At 36.2% G+C, this 15,262-nt stretch overlaps 2 long non-coding RNA genes across 2 annotated transcripts; one reads left to right on the top strand and one right to left on the bottom strand.

Moving 5' to 3' along the window:
- Positions 1-394: 394 nt before the first annotated feature.
- On the bottom strand, positions 395-14,872 carry LOC111328893 (uncharacterized). The gene is made up of 3 exons (XR_002694657.2): positions 14,686-14,872; positions 9,746-9,850; positions 395-984 (listed from the first exon to the last, which is right to left on the bottom strand). It is a non-coding gene; the product is annotated as an uncharacterized LOC111328893 (long non-coding RNA).
- LOC148733235 (uncharacterized) lies at positions 8,572-10,865 on the top strand. The gene is made up of 4 exons (XR_015999631.1): positions 8,572-9,373; positions 9,568-9,675; positions 9,791-9,904; positions 10,138-10,865. It is a non-coding gene; the product is annotated as an uncharacterized LOC148733235 (long non-coding RNA).
- Positions 14,873-15,262: the final 390 nt, after the last annotated feature.

A 15,262-nucleotide genomic window follows, 5' to 3' on the forward strand; every position in this document is an offset into this window, starting at 1 on the left:
GAGAGCAAGCCTCTTGTTACATTTGCTAACTTCTATCAGCTGCGAGTTTTGTAAAAAAATAGCATGCGAACATGAAGTGTATTTTTGATTGAAACTTTTTCAAAGCTTCTTTGTTACGCTACGCGTTTTGATTGCAACTTTGCTTCACATTTGGTAGCAAAACTCTTAATCAAGTTCGCGAAACTTCTCTGTAATTTGTTAGCTCTAAATTTAGCTGAGCTCCACTCGAGAATTACACATGTGATTGATAGGGAGTTAGGTTGGTTTTCAATGCTTCCTTGTTACGCTACGCGCTTTACATTTTTTGGGATCGTTCTTCCGCCAGACATAGAATCCTAAGTTTAATCCATGTAAAATTGTTGAAATGATTTAAGCATATCAAACTAGAAAGTGGTAAATTAACATTGAAACTTTACTGAAATTCTAAATGCTTTGCAAGGCATAATACACCAACAGTTCTTTGTTTCTAACATTCAAATGGTTTATCTCATCTCATTATGCACTGTTTATGACCCTTATAAATGGTTTATCGAACATAAGCGCGCTAAAAATATAATTCATCTGTTAAATTGGCCTTAAAATTAAAGTGCATAGATTTGTGGCTAAGTCATTACAAATGCAAACTCTTGAAGACCCTGATATCTTTAAACAGGTCTCATTTATCAGTCAATATTGGTTAAGAAAACCATTTTTCTTTACATTTTCAGCCTCACTTCACTTCAATTGGAGGGCAGATCTTTAATGTGCCATCCATAACAAGCAGCCACTCCACAATCCATCCACAGGAATGACCTAACCACTATGGAGGAGTGCAGTCAATCTGAGTCAATAGCCCACTTCAGTGCAGAATTGATCAACCTTGCTCCTGATGAGACAGGTCCACAGTTAAAAGTGAAATAGATCCGCCATCCTCACCCAAGAGTCCACTCCAGTGTTGACCTTCCCAAACAAGTGTTCTCATCTTGGCTCAAATCAGACACAACCCTGATGACAAATCAAGGCGGTGGTTAGTGAAATTGGGACGGGATGGGAGGGAAGATAGAGCTCTGGTTGGGCCTTACAAAGCACACATGCATACACTTTCGGAAGAAGTCCATGTACTTCTGGTTCGGCTTAACATAATTTTTAGTTAATTTAGTTAATGGACCCCTGGGGAAGGGATGGGTCCTTCCCTTTTCCTTTTTCTAGTAGGGTTGCTTTTCAGGTTTATTCGACTGGCAAACGGACATTTGAACTGTGGCACATTTTATTCGGCTTCGATTTGCTTCATTTTGGTTTAAGTTTAACTTCACATTGGCACGATTTCAACTCTGGCTTGGACACATTTCGACTTCCTAGGACACATGCCTGCATTGATGTCGCATTTGACTCCCTGCTCAGTTGCGCCCAGGTCAATTATTTATCTTTTACATTTCACTTAACAGACTTCACACTGATAAGTGAAATATTCTTGGTAAGGTTCAACCAGATAATAACTTTTAATCCATAAAACCTAAACATTGAAAGAGTTTGGTTTTCACCGCGCCATTCTAGTTTAGTGGTCTATTCTAAGTAAGAACAATTCATCAGTTGTCCAAGGTTAGGATTCTAGGTACATATATAACCTCATGCCTTTATTTCTGCATTGCAGGCTTAGAATTAGCAAAACATTCCAAAACTGAGCTGATAAAAAATTTGGAGAGGATTTTTTTTGTAATCATTTTTTCCAGATTAATTTGAGGAAGTCTTGAAGGAAAAAAAAACAGTGAAGGAGAGAAATTCAAAGGCATGAGGGATAGGGACTATGGGACAATGCACACACCTCAGAATAGTTTTTTTTTCTTAATCATTGGAGAATCAGCCAATCAAAAAGAGGAGGATATATAGTCAAGCAGTTACCTTAAAGATACAGGCAGTTAGCATACTGATAGCCTTATGCAGTGGCAGGTAGAGGGGAGAATTTTGGTCACTAAGGCAATGTTGACACTTAGTTCATCACAGGTGTCTTCTTGTCAATCTTGCCTGGTGGTAGAAATCACCTCAATTCTAGATGTTCAACGGGTAATCTTAAAAGAAACAACCTATGGTAGACTAGTAATAGGTACATGTGCAAGGAGCTTCAAGACGACGACAAGCATGGATGCCTGGCACAAGATCATTCTAGTTTTTTGGTGCCCAGAGAATTGAAGGATTTTGACAAGTATTGCTCTGGACTGAAGCTTTAGTACATGCATTAGTTGCCAACCAGAAATTATGATGGTTGCCTTAAAAGAGGTTTTAAGCCTTAAGGCATGATCTCTTTTGCTATAACCCTCCAGTGTGTAGAGCTGTTAATAGCTATTCAAATTATTATTCCGGCCTAATTAATGGAACGTTAATGGAATGTTAGCTCTTTGAGATCTCTCCTGCCAAATTGTTTTTGGCAAAGCTTATAAATAAATAAAATAAATAATCCAATGTAATCTTTTCGTTATCATGGGTAATGCCACTATCTTGTCTCATTGTCTGCATGAAGTGCTCCTTGCCAAAATTTCGCTCTGCCACTCCTTTTACCTAATATTTAAGAACAACGATGGAATAAAGAAATAAGATAGACAACTGATGAAAGAAAACTTTCGACTGATGACTGAAGCAAGAACACAGAATAATGAAGAGATAGAAGTTAAGGGAAAAGAAAGAATGAGGAAAGGAAATTGAAAACAGAAGATCATCGAGTAAGGAAGAAAATAAAAGAGAAAGGGCAGAATAACTAAGAAATGAGACAAAAGAGGGAAGATAAATGACAATTGAGAAGTAATAATGAAGACTAAAGAATGAGGACAAAAGTGTGAAGAAAAAGAGAACAGTAATGACACAGGACTAAAGAAAAGACTATAGAAAGCTGAGGAAAGAAGACAGAAGTAAAGAAAAAGGAAAGGAAAATGAGGAAAAAAGAAGACAAAAAGACTGAAGACAGAAAAAGGAAGACTTGGAGCTGCAAATATATGACAAAAGAATAGAAGAAAGAATATAGAAGAAAACATATTGAAGCAAGAGAATGAAGACTGAAAACAGAAGAAAGAAAACTTAAGACAAAGAAAAAAGACTGACCAAAGAAAAAAGAACACTGGGAAGGGAAAAGAGGAGACTAAGACCCAACCCTAAACCTAACCCTTAACCCTAGGAGGAGGTTGACTAAAGGAGAAAGATGATTGATAGCGGAAATGAACAAGACTGAGAACTTATGAAGGAGGTCTTAACACAGAGGAAAGAAGACTAATGACAAAAGAAGGAAGACAAAGAACAATTGCCAGAGGACTAAGAACAAAAGAAAGAAGACTTAAGACAAAACAAAGAAGATATAGAAAAGAAGAAAGAATGAGGAAAAAGAAGGCTTGAATCAGAAGAAAAAAAGTGAAAGAAAAGAAAAAAGACTGGAAATAAAAATGAAGGCAGGACAGAGGAAAGAGGATTGAAGACTGAAGACAGAAGAAACAGGTCTAAAGACTAAAGACAGAAGGAAGAAAATAGCACAGAGAACAGAGGAATGAGAACACAAGAAAGAAGGATGGGTACAAAACAAGGAGGATATAAAAAAGAAGGCTTGGATCAGAAGAAAGAAGACAGAGGAAAGAAAAAAGAAGACTGGAAATGAAAATGAAGGCAGGACAGAGGAAAGAGGACTTAAGACTGAAGAAAGAAGAAACAGGTCAAAAGACTAAAGGCAGAAGAAAGAAATTAGAACAGAAAACAGAGGAATGACAGCAGAAGAAAGAAGACTGAAGACAACACAAAAAAGACATAAGAAAAGAAAAAAGACTGAGGAAAAGAAGGTTTGGATCAAAAGAACAAAGAGAGAGGACAGAAAAAAAGAAGATTGGAAATAAAAAGGAAGGCAGGACAGAGGAAAGAGGATTGAAGACAGAAGAAACAGGTCTAAAGACTAAAGACAGAAGGAAGAAAATAGCACAGAAAACAGAGGAATGAGAACACAAAAAAGAAGACTGAAGACAAAGCAAAGAAGGTATAAAAAAGAAGAAAGACTGAGGAAAAGAAAGTTTGGATAAAAAAAAAGACAGAGAAAAGAAAAAAGAAGACTTGGAAATAAAAATGAAGACAGGATAGAGGAAAGAGGATTTAAGACTGAAATAGAAGAAATAGGTCTAAAGACTGAAGACAGAAAAAAGAAAACAACAAAACAGAAGAATGAGAACAGAAGAAGCAAGACTGAAGACAAAACAAAGTAGATTTAGAAAAGAAAAAGACTGAGGGAAGAAAAGGTTTGGATCAAAAGAAAGGAGACTAAGGACAGAGAAATGAAGACTAGAAGTAAAAATTAGAAAGGACATGGAAAGAGAACTAAAGACAGAAGAAAGAAGAGAGAACAGAAAACAGAGGAATGAAAATAAAAGAAAGACGACTGAGGACAGAAAAAAATGGAAATAATAATGAAGAGAAGACAGAGGAAGGAGGTTTGAAAACAGAAGAAATACAACATAGAACAGAAAACAAAGGAAAGAGAAGAGAAAAAAAAGAGGACTTAAAAGAAAAAGACATAGAATAAAAGAAAGAAGAGGAGAGAGAAAATGAAGACTGGAAATAAAAATGAAGATGGGACAGGGAAAACAGGACTGAAGACTGAAGTCAGAAGAAATAAGACAAGGAACAGAAACCAGAGGAATGAGTACAGAAGTAAGAGGACTTAAGAAAAAATGAAAAAGAGTCTGAAATAGAAAAGAAGAAGACTGAGGACAGAAAATGAAGGATGAGATCAGAGTAAAAGAAGACCAAGGACAGACAAACAGAACACTGGAAATAAAGAATGAAGACACAAATTTAAAGTGGAAAGAGGACTGAAGACCAGAGAGAGAAGAAAGGAGACAGTGAACAGAAAATAGAGGAAGGAGAACAGAATAAGGAGGACTGAAGACAAAAGAAATAAGAAATGGATAGGGAGAAAAAAATCTAAGCACAGATAAAAGATGGCTTGGATCAGAAGAAAGAAGACTGAGAACAGAAAAATGAAGACTGGAAATGAAGAATGAGGACAGGACAGTGGAAAAAGGACAAAAGAACAGAGACTTGTGACAGAGGAAAAAAGAAATGAGACTGCATGGAGACTGAGGAAAGAAAACTGACATCAGAAGACTGAGAATAGAAGAAAGAAAACTGAGGACAGAAGAAATATGCATGAAAATAATAAATGAAGACTGAAAAGTAGAAAGAAGACTGCATACTGAAGACAGAAGGGGAAAGACTGAAATCAGAAGGGAGATAACCGAAGGCAGAAGGGAAAAGACTGAAGGCAGAAGAAGACTTACGATGGAAAAGAAGAATGAAAAAAACAAAGACTTGACAAAGAGGAAAGTAGACTGAGAATAACAGACAACTGAGAGCATAGTAAAGAGGACTGAAGACTGAAGAAGGAATATTAAAGACAAAAGTAAGAAGATAAAGAACAGAAAACAGGAGAATGAGAAGAGAAGAAAGAAGACTCAAGACAGCAGAAAGCAGATTGAGAACAGAAAGAAGACAGAGAAATGATTAGACTCAACACAGAAGAAAGAACACTACTAATGATGACTGAAGAGCGAAGACAACACAACAGAAAGATGACTGAAGATAAATGGAATAACATTGAGAAAAGAGGACAGAATGACAAAGATTGACTATGCAGAGAGAAGACTGACGACAGCAATTTGAAAACTGAAGACTGAAGAGAAAAGACTGAAGACAGAAGAGAAGAAAACAAGAATTTGATGCGGAATTGAGAGATTTAAACAAAAAGATGATACTCCTAATCATTTGATTTAAGGCATTATCAGCAATTCTGCTATTCTGCATCACTGCTCTTCTTCCTCCGCTTATGACTTAACACTATTGCTAAATGTAACTGAAGTGTATGTCTAGCAACTGCTTGTTGATAGGCCATTATTCCTGGGATGAAAGGCTGAATGTGAGTGCCATAAGGTAGGTTATACAATCTGTTCCAAGGTATGTGGAGAGTGCAATCTGTATGTTATATCCAACACAAAGCAACATCAGAACTCAATCTTCACTCAGTACAGTTTGCACAATGATGACTCCTATTGCATTGGCTTCTGGAATACTTCTACTTTTTAAAAATTTTGTTTTTTTTCATATTTGGTTGATGAGTAAAACTGTTTTTGCACATCCTTTCCCAAGAGAAATGTGAGGCTTGAAACTTGATGTGTTCTTGTTGCGTGATATAACAAACAGTTGCCTTAGTTAAGTAACTTTAAGTTTCACTTTCAGTTTTCGATTCTTTCACATTCCATCCTCAATTGCGATCTTTCAAGCTATTGGCACAATAAAGCTTGGTATCTACATTTGTTTGATAGCAGGCAAATCTTGGAAATGTGAATGGTTCAGAGGGCCCTGGGTGTTCCAGGACACAGGGACACTCTCGGCTTTTCGTGACCACAAAATTTTTAGTGTAGGAGCGCACTCCCCAACCATAGATTATTTTAGGTCCTGTGGATTTCAATCATGTTTGTAAAACAGTGTTGTTATAACTGAAAAGCATAGTAGATACATCCATCAAAGAATGGTACGGCTCATTTTCGGGAGCATTAGAGAAGTAAAGAAGACAGCAAGAAGTCATGAAGAGAAAGGACTATAATATTATTGTAACTAAAATATAATAAAATTTAATATTTCAAATAGAAAATAATAAACTACAAAACATTGTTGTCTGTTTGCCAATTCTTACTGGTTAAGCTTTTATTTTACACTAAACTTTATAACGCTAACCAGTGAGATTGTTCCATTTCAGCAATATAAATTTTTATCTTCAACAGGTGTATATTTTGTCTGCAGCCCACTTTCGGGGGCACAAAAATTGAATTGTACATTTTCGGGGACTGAAAAATTATTTCCATATGAAAAAGTTGTTGTAAGATGTGAGTTCATTCATTCAATAAAAGGCAAAAACATGATGGATTGGTTTATTTTATCAAAACAATAACTATACTAACAATAGGAGTAACTTCTTTTGCAGCTTACTAACAAAAGAATTTTATTTCAGGACACTATATGTTGTAAGGAATTTAATTCCTTACAACATATTCTTCATAAAAGATACATTGCATGAGTTCTTTTTTTTAACAATTTCATAGCTTAAAGCAGATTGCTAATCACTTTCTCTTTTCTTTTTCAGAAATATTTTGCCTTCATTATTGCAAGTCTAACACAATGTTTTGCAGATAAGGAGATCCAAGGGTTAAAAGCTGTACCTACATTTAGCTTAAAAGAAAAGGTTGATCTAATCTTGTAGCAACTTCATTTTGCAGGTTTGCCTTGTGTACAGCTCAACCATCAATAGATATTAATATCATTGAATCATGTCCTTCAACAAGAAAATAGGTCGGTATGCTTATTGGAAAACAGCCATCAAGTTGACTGTGTTACTAACAGTTTCTTGTAGATGTTCAACCGAAAAAAGTCATTGCATGGAACAGGAACCAAGATAAATCTTTCAAAATAATGCTGATTGATGCAGAAACATTAACCAAGACCTTACAGATGCCTACCGTCTCGAAGTACAAAAAGCTATTAATACAAGAGGAGAGAAACAGCCAGATCACCCAGGTAACAATGCCACAATTTTTTTCTCAATAACAATTACTGCAATTTAGTAGTTTTAAGAGAGCACACTAAAGATGGTAAGAGAAATCAAATCATGCTTTCATACTCACAAATTCATGTACTTTAGATAACAATGGGAGGTCTTTAATCAGCAAAAAATGCTACTAACACTAAAGTACAGTTAGAGTAGGAAGTATTCCTACCATATTGGGAGGGTCATTGGCTTGAGAGGGAGAAGAGGGGGGGTGGGGTGGTTAAGCACTGAAAGGAAATGCCTTGGACCTTCAGGGAGGAGAGTCACTGAACATAATTGAACAACCAAACAAAATTCTATGGAAAGGGTATGGATACTTCCTGGAACATAAATTGGCAAGCTACAAACTCATCACAAACTACTGACGTATTCTTCTGTCTTGTTCTTGCAAAGATAACAACAAAAAGTACCTGTCAGACCAAACAACTGGTATGCAAGTGCTACTTAGGAATCCTGGCGAAGGAGTGGCAACTAAATGAGATTTAAATTCAAGATGTCCAGAGCTATATGACTGTGATGCAACCGAAAAAAAGAATTGACAGTGGTTTCATCCTGTGAATAATTCACTTTTTTGTGTTTTTTTAAGCCAAGAATAGTAAATAAATAGAGGCCAACAGGACCACTAAAGAGCTACAGCAGCAGCTGATATATGCAACTATATTCTAAAAGTTATAACATCTGGTATTACATTAAAACTCTTATAGGGAGAGGATAGGATAGTCCAACTTATTGAAAAGCAAAATGATGCAGAAATATCAATTTCAGTCTCAAGTCACTTATGAGTGGAGTACTATAATTACAAATATCTTAGTCGTAATAATTATTGCATTTCTAATCAGTGATTTCTAATCTCTCTTCCTTGCAGGATTTATAACTTCAGTGTCACATTGGACTGAGATATACAGTTTGAAATCTTGTTGAGACTCTACAACACATTCTAGATTTCCATCTTCAACAGAGTCTTATATGGACCTGACCATCCAGCATTTTTTGAAAAAAAATTGTGAATTTTCAAGAGATGTTGGCTTAGACTCTTAGCAGATCTTTTGGTAAATCCTATGATCCCCTAGGAGTCACAAAACAAACTTTTATTTGAATGGATTTCTGAATAAGCAGCTAACATGATTTCCTGTGGAATCACCTTTCAAAAGTAACCCTAGACTGAATCTCATCATCATTATTATTACCATCATTAAATTATTATTATCATTATTACTAAATCTATAAGAGTTTATTGCCCAGCTAAAAATTAACTATTTAAACAAAAGCTTTGGTTAAAAAATAATCAAATTCAAATAAACAAAAAAAATTAATTTTAATTCAATTAAATAAGTATAAATGTCTTGGGTGAACATGAAAGAATCTCAGAAAATATGTTAACTGCACAAACGTCATATCAAAGAACCTTGAAAAAGTCTAATGAGAACTGATGTTTTGCCATAATCTTACAGGAACTTCTAAGAATACGTCAAAATCAGGTAGGTATCTCAAAAGGACCTCATCAAGGATCTCAATATGAGAGCCGGAAAGATTCAAGAAGTGTTTTAGAACATTTCTAATGCAGGCAAAGCAAACTAAGACTCACACAAGAAGTTGTGAGATCTTAAGAAGATTCTTAGAATTTTGTAATCTTTCAACATGATTTCAAACTGACAATTAATAGCATCCTGAGGGATCAAGAACAAGAAATGGAACGACCATAGAAGGAAGATGAGTTAGCAGAGGGAGAAGAAACCCAGAAATGCATTACAGGGAACATGTCTACAACTGAAGGTAAACATTTCCTAAATCCACATTCCATGTCATGACACATACACTTCAATCTTTACCCAGAAGATCCACCTTTTACAACACTTACAAGATCATATTTATTATTTTTCTTTTGTCTCCGGTATATCAGTATGAATAAACTTCATTACAAGATTACACACCATCTGAAACTGATTTTTCAAAATTCATTGTTTCAGAATCACAAAGCAGGAATGAAGCTGTTGGAAGTTTGACATAGCTCAAGCAACCATGCACCTAAATTGAAGAGGATGATGCTGCCTACCAAAGGAACATTCCTTCTGTTGGTAATTTGATATTAAAATTAACAGATTGAAGTTGAATTGAAAATGATGAAACAGTGGCCTGAGCTCTTACCTTTTTAGTACTCTTCATCCTAGTCCAGAGTTTATTTTCCTCCAGGAGATAAGTTACAACTTACAGAACTAACAACGCTGATCAATTGTCCTCTGTTACCTCAATCTGTGGATGGAACATTCGAGTCACCTAGTTGTCAGAGGAGAAAACAGCTGCAAGGTATGGAGATCTATTTTGCTATATCTCATAAAAGAAATTAAAGGGAGGAAGAGTGGGGATTGGTGAAAAGAAATAAAACTTCCTTTACCATCAAGTAAAAGGATAACTTAACTAGGACAGCTTGCTTACAGTAACACAAGTGTTTGGCTTTATTTGTAAAAGAGATAGCACTCCTTCACCTACAAATTGCAGCAATGGCATTTTCTAATAATTGTCCTCATTGCCATTTACAGGACTGATATCAAGAAACAACAGCGAAACTACATGACAGCCTGAAGCCACAACTCTTGTTTCTTGAAGATAACTGTGTTGAGTATGCTGCAAGTTTGGAAGAACTGGTCAGAAGATGAAAAGACTTTCTACATTTGTGCTGGAAAGAAGTATCATTTTCAGAGAACTTACCAACAGTTGTAATAACAAAAGACATAAATCAAGATGAACTGGAAAAGACAAGTGAGTTTCCATAAACATTGAACTCTTAAGGACATTTGCAGTTGCTTCTGCTGCACATTCTCATTGCAAGTGGTGGAAGTGAAGCCTGCTTGCCCTTTCACTCCCATGGGTGACCAAGACAGAATTTCTCATTACATATCAAGCAGACAAGTGATGAGAATAAGGAAAAAGAAAATCAGGGGATTTATCAGTTGATCCAATACCAAATTCTCCAAACTAACATCATAAGAACTGTATGGCAGATGGTATGGAGAACTATCAGTGATATCTTAGGTCGGAGTGAAAGGGTTAAGAACTTTGGATCAAATTGTGAAGTTAAAATAATAATATTACAAAAAAAGTTAGTTTAGTGGCTATAAGAATATAATAATATTAATTTCAAAGATCGAAAAAAAAAATTTATTAACAACCTCTGTGAATTATATTTCTCATGGAGCATGGTATAAACCATTTGAAAATATCAATAATACCCTTTTTGATGAAAATGCTGATGTCCTTCCCCCCCTTCCCCCCCCCCTTCTCAATGGAGTGCCACTCAACTTATGATAAGTGCCAAGTACAGCTGTCAGGGTTATGCATGAGTTGCTACATTAAACAGTCCTCGACCCTTCAATCAACAACAAGGATTATATCTTCTTTTATGAGTACATGTTGCAAAATTCCCCGCAGTTATTCAACATTAATAGGTGTCCCTCAGATCATGAGAACATATCAGGAAATTCTTAGCAGTTTTTCAGTTTGAAATCATTTAAACAATAACAGGGATAAGTATATACCACACAGGTGAATACTGCTTTTCGCTTGTGCTGATTGGCTGGTTTGGAGGTAATTAGCAAGTATTATTCATCTCCAAGCAGCCAAGGAGACAAAATCGTGCTCAACAATTTGATTTCTGACCAATTTTTTGGTATATTGACAGAAAAACTACCTTTTTTTTATTTCTGTGTGGTATTTACTAAAACAATTATGCAACTTAGTGTCAGTGAAAGTGGTGGATATTTACCTCACTGCCCCATGGCTTAGTAAATATGCACCACTGTTCACCTCCACTTAGGTGAATAATATTAACTATGTGCCCTTCAGCTCATGAATTAATTCCCCATTAAAAGTTAATTAGCTTTTGGAAAGTTTATGCTTTGGACAATAACATCTTTTTGAGCCTTTATTCATGCATAACAAAGAGAGCTGTACATCATTTTGAGGGTTATATTTAAACAAATTCGAGCAGGGAGATCCAAACCAATTGATGAGGAATGTGATAACTAACAGAGGCTGTGAAATAAAAAAAACTGTTTTTGAGTATCACCAGTACTAGTTGTGAGGAAGATTTGTGAAGACCACAACAAAATTCAGTCATCTCAATCAAGCATTACTTAAAAGTGCATTTTAAATCTAATTAACAAATTTGTAGAAAATTAATATTGACGACTGAATTAGAAGGTGTGCCTTGAGCAGTTCTCAGGAAAATAAGGATACTCTATGTTGGTCAGTCTCAAGCATCAACTTAGTCTAAAAATATTTTTCTAGTTACATAATGTGTCTGCCAATAGTTAGTTGAACCTTTTCCTCAGGGTATTGTGCTGCTGCTATAGTTGAGGAATACGTTTCCACCTATTTATTTACCACATCAGTTGAGTGGGGGTTTTTTTTGGTGGTTTTGCGTATCTGGCGTAGCACAGCTTAATCAGAATTGAGAAATTTTCCATTGAGTGTGAAAAGTAATGCAAGAGATATGCAAATTAGTTTTGTTTTCCTTCACTTTGTAATTAATATAGAAAATTGGCACCACCATTTTAACCAGTCAGATACAAAACTACAGCTGATTGAGAGTTGGTCACTTGTATCTTTTCTGCACTCATTTTGTAACTTAAATGTATGGGTAGAAAAAATTGCTGATCTTTTGTGATTAAGTTATGGTAAAGTCAAATAAAAGTATGTATCAGAGGCAGAATATTATCTGTTGTTGAAAATTCTCTTTGAGTAGCTTAGTGCAATTTCAAGCGAGTGTCATGAAACTTAAGTGACCCAAAGAAATCAAAAGGACAACTGCTTCACTTTTTCACAATTTTCCAAGGGAGCAATTGTCCCTATAAGAAGTTATAACACCCCCACCCTTCCCTCAAGAAGGTGATGCAGGCAACATGTCAATAGACAGCTACGTGGTCGAAATTCTCACTCTTTGCCAGCAATAAACTTGAGAGCTTTGGTGAAATGTTTCCAATTCCTGAGCCTGCGGCAATAAATTTTTTATTTTTGGTCGCAGAAATGGGTGGAGAACAATAATATTTTCTTGTACAGTGCAGTAGTGTGTGTAGCTATGGAATCAATATTGTCTCGATATACCACTAGATTCTCATAGCTACCACACAATGAAAAATGAAAGGTACTAGCTGAGTTCGGAGAATTTGCATTTACATGCTTTAGTCCATCATTCTCCTTTCGTTTATGTTTTACATTAAACTTTGAATCTTCTCAAATTTGATGAGCCAAATTGAATGAGCATGACAAAAACCACGATAGCTTCCTTGACCTTGACATTTTGGGATGGCAAGTACTTCTCTTTCAAGAAAATGATAAGTAATGGTTGTTTGGGAGGAAAAAGTCTCACCCAGCCGATCCAAATTGAATGGCGACTCTAAAAATTGTTAAATATTCGGCAAGAGTACCATATAACCCCATATATTAATTATGCATTCAGTCTTTGTTCAATTAAAACAATAGCAATAACAATAGAACTCCGCAGAGACTAGTAGTCTTTGTTTTCAAAATTCACATTTTTTTTTTAAGTCTTTTTTGAAACAGGGTAAATTTGGCGCGTTTTGGCTTTGCAAAACGGAAAACTAAAGTAATTTTCCAGAGGTTTTTAATTTTGAAATATAACTGAATGTTCAGTTTCGCTTTGAAAGCGTAAAATTGGCCGGAAAATAACGTTAAGTCTACGGTCAGGCTTTGAAGTTTGTCAATGCAAAGTTTAAATAAATGTTGTGTCTTACCTGTTCTTGTGGTTTTGGTTGATTCTTTTATTATCCTTTCGTGTCCTAGTGATGAAAATTGTTCGTGAAGGCCGGTGCATACAGCGACGCAAAGAAACCTTTGTATCTAGTCTTTCTGGACTTCACAAAGTTGGGCGATGTGTTCGCTAATGTTTCCAAAGGGATCGTTTCCGTAGTGCTGACGCCACATATATTCTTGTAGGTAGCCATCGAAAAGTCCTTTGGATGTTCCTGTTTGGGGCAAACCTCGCTTGATTCCCCACCATGTATTTTCGATACCCTGTGTGTGCGCACCGGTGAATTCAGGCGCATTGAAGCCATTCCATCGCAACCCTTTTTTGAACATCGCCACTCATACCCGTATCGCGATGAAGCACTTCGCGTCCAGCTAAGTTCATTGCTGCACCCAGCTCGAGGACATTTTACCGACTTCACAAGCAGTTTGTGATCCTTACACCACTGTATGCACCGGTCGTGATCCAATAATATTCGAGAAAGTCGAATAAAGTTCAGTCTCCCCATCTCCGAGTTGTTGCTCTTCTCCTTCCTTCTATCTTCTTCTTTCGTTGATGTTATTAGAAAGAGGTATGAATAAATTTTGTTTTCTATGTGGTATTTGGCCAATCATAGAGAAGAAGAAATGCATTCTTTAGTGCAAAGGGGGACCTTTGGTGCATTATATCAATGCACATATTGTTATGAAAATTTTTTTACTCAAAGGTAAAAGAAAATGTAGCTTTTGGAGAGGAACTCCTAACTGGTTTGCGTAGCATAGTGGTAAAGCTATGGTTTGATAATTGTCTGATAATAGCGCGTTGTCTGAGGAGCAATGGTTCAAGGCTCAGCAGAACTGCCAAGAAGGTAAAAAGGAAAGGAAAGAAAAAAAAAAACCGAGGAGAAGTTAGGAACGAAGGGGAGAAGGGAGAGGAACGTGAGAAAGGAATGGAGACGAAAAAGCTGCTTTCAATCAATTTCTCTTTTATTGAAGCAGTAAGTACTTATTACTAATGTATATATGCTAAACCCGTGGGAATAAGTCATTGTCTTAAAAACAATGGGGTGCATACATAATTAATGAAATTGAATGTAAAATTAATGTATGGGGTTATATGGTACTCTTTCCAAATATTCTTTTACTCTTTGGGTTAATTGGTCCTAACTTTGCTTCAATAGTCTTATCAGAATTCATGAGAGCACTTAAATTGAAACGAGGCAACAAGGACCAATTTGAAAGAGAGTGAAAACAATGATCTATTTGGTTCTTTAGTTTTGGGGCTCGCGCGATAACATGGGCTATCGATCAAATTATGAAGTAAAATTGTGTGGAATACCAACCTTTCTGTTGCCGATCATAACATGGCACTTCTCCGTGCAAGGACTGTGTCGCCAACTTATTTTAACTCTTTGTTACTTATCAAATGGATGAGTTGTGAGGAACTTCTTTACCAAACCAAATTCACCCTCAGAGTTACATAGCCTTCAGGCTGCAAGCTGACACGCGCGGGCTCGCAGAGTGCGGGCGTGCACGATCTCTTCGCTGCCAGTCCTTCTCGTTCAGCTGAACTGGCTTCCCACTTCTAAGAAGCTTACCACCCTGTGTGTGTCTTGACACTGGAATTCGAAACATGCGGTCGTGATTCGGAAAAAAAACAGAGTTTGCAACTTTTAGTATAGATTAGAGGCTATGAAATAATTATTTAAAAAAAAACCATCAACCAACTGGCACTTGTCCAACCCCCATTTTATGATGGAAAGCCAATTTCTCTTTGGAAAATTTTCCCACTTCCCATCAATATCAGGCTTCAATATGATAAAAAAATTTTTCTATGAAATGACTTTGCACCTTCTGTGACTATTTTTATATGAGTGTCGAGACCCCCTTCACCCTCGTCTGACCAGGAAAGAAATTTGG

The sequence above is a fragment of the Stylophora pistillata genome, chromosome 4 (genome assembly GCF_964205215.1).
Source record: "Stylophora pistillata chromosome 4, jaStyPist1.2, whole genome shotgun sequence".
Lineage (NCBI taxonomy): Eukaryota > Metazoa > Cnidaria > Anthozoa > Scleractinia > Pocilloporidae > Stylophora > Stylophora pistillata.